Raw genomic sequence first — 2,219 nt, 5'->3', positions numbered from 1 at the left:
CTAATAAAAAATATTACTCTCTATTATTTTGAATTAAAATAGTTGTATATAAAAGTTAATTTTGTTAATAATATATTATTAATTATATATATCACGAATCTTACAAAATCATAAAAGTTTGTCAATAGTCTGTTTTTTATTGTTGCTCTTTCTGGAATTAGTACATACAGTGCAATAAATTGAAGTGAAACATACGTTTAACTTATTGCATCGGTTCAGAGTGCACCAATAATAAAAAATAGTCTTAATAGTATGCCGCGCGTTTCATCGCTAATTCGAGAAATAAAATCAAGTAGCTGTAACTAACAAAACGTAAAGTAGTCACATAAGATGTAAGCAGTAAGCAAATTGCTAATCATAGTAGAGATCGTAAGACCAGTAGCGAATCCAACGTTATTTCCTTACGTTTTTTATTACCATAGGCTGATATTATCTGATGTTGTGAGTGTAAACGAACATGTGATTTGTTTTCTGTTCCTGCACTGTTCTAGAACTCTCTTTCTCGCTTTAAACAAATATCTCACTTTAAATTCCCAAATTGTACACTAATTCAGCGACAGAAAACAGACCTAAGAACTTATGCATCGGTGTATGAGTCGAAATAATAATGTAGAAATCGAAATTAAACATGTCGGTAATTTATCGACATTTTTTTAGTTCTGCTTGGGAGCGAATGCGTTCCCGTCGAAATTCCTTTTAGGCTACGTCACAGTATAAGTACATACACTATGGACATTGAACTTAGGTGTGATTCCCAATTTTTAGTGCGCATGCATCGATTTTCAATTAGGAATGTAGCTGCCTTTGCAAATTGAAATTGCAGGTTAGATTAGATTAGCTGGTCTCCTTTTCATAAAATATAATTAAACCTTTTGCCTACCATATTGTGTGAGATTCGTGGTAAGGAAATCGGCCAAACATGAGTATCACGGAAACTCCGGCCGTGGTACGTCGTTCATATAAAATTTAATTTTTTTTTAATTTGTAAGAGAAAAGTATGGCAAAGAATTAATAAAATTAAGTTTTACTAAACAATTAAATCAAATTTTTTCAGAGACGATATTAGTATAGATTGTTATATTTGTATAAAGTATGCGCGCGTGTGTGTATATTATTAAATTACAACTTCACATTTAATTACAATTTTCATATAGTATTTAATCAATTATTATTTTTAATTTACTTATTACTGTTTAATATTATTATTGATGTGAATATTATTTTTATATAATGAGTTCGTTAACATTACATTATTATATAATTCTGATTTAAAAATATACTCGTTATAAACAATTTTCATATGCTGCGTTTCTGTGGATTCCCATGGATTTCCCTGAGTGCTCCCCGGATGTCATATTCTTGTCGTTTACCGAATGTTAAACAAGGATGACATGACACCCGAGCACCTGGGTGAGAATCCGAACGCAGCCTTAAGCATAATATAATAATAGTATAATATTGTAGGTGAAAAAGTTAATTATATTTTATGGGAAAGAGAGATCCAGCTAATCTAACCTAACCTACAATTTCAACTTACTGAAGGCAGCCACATTCCTGGTTAGAAATCGACGCATGCGCACTAAAAATTGGGGACCACATAAAAAATTCAGTGTCCATACTGTATGCACTTATACTGTAGCCTAAGGTGGTTCTACAATAAAGTGCCAAAAATTTAGAGCGCCTTACCAGGATCTATCTAAAATCACAAATATCTACATAATTTGGATAAAATATTAAAGTATTAATATTTTATGTGTATGTTAATGAAATAGTATAAAATAAAGAATATTTAATATGCAAAAGTAATGAAATAAAAAGAAGTTAATTTTTTGTTTTGTGAAAATAACACACCACGCACACACGCAACTTTGCCATTTCAACATTAAATACTTTTCTAGAATGGCCGATGACTTATTACTTTTCTGTGATCATTATAATCGTAATTTTTTTAACTATTATAATCTCTTTTTTTTTTTTTTTTTTAGAGAAATCTATGGTAATGTTTGTTTGAAATTAGTCAAAAAATCGTCTCCAACCTAACGTCACTAGGTTGTACGTTAAAAGTTACATTTTTAACATTTTTTTTTCCTCTTATTTCATCGATAAGCTACCCTAGAATTTTGCACACGTCAAGCTCGGTATTTCAACTTTATTATATTAAAAATTAGTCATTTCAAGCTCGGTATTTCAACTTCATTATATTAAAAATTATTCTATGG

General features: G+C 30.0%; 1 protein-coding gene across 1 annotated transcript in view; it reads left to right on the top strand.

The window, feature by feature from the left end:
• The first annotated feature begins 740 nt into the window (after positions 1–740).
• The window catches only part of LOC108755227 (putative fatty acyl-CoA reductase CG8306), a 5,473-nt gene continuing 3,994 nt past the window's right edge, over positions 741–2,219 (top strand). Inside the window, exons 1-2 of the mRNA XM_018498129.1 lie at positions 741–946; positions 1,465–1,738. The gene's annotated coding sequence lies outside the window, so the exon portion shown is untranslated. The remainder of the gene's footprint in view (positions 947–1,464; positions 1,739–2,219) is intronic.

This window comes from Trachymyrmex septentrionalis, unplaced genomic scaffold, assembly GCF_001594115.1.
Source record: "Trachymyrmex septentrionalis isolate Tsep2-gDNA-1 unplaced genomic scaffold, Tsep1.0 scaffold86, whole genome shotgun sequence".
NCBI lineage: Eukaryota > Metazoa > Arthropoda > Insecta > Hymenoptera > Formicidae > Trachymyrmex > Trachymyrmex septentrionalis.
This window is presented reverse-complemented; position numbering and strand designations above follow the sequence as displayed.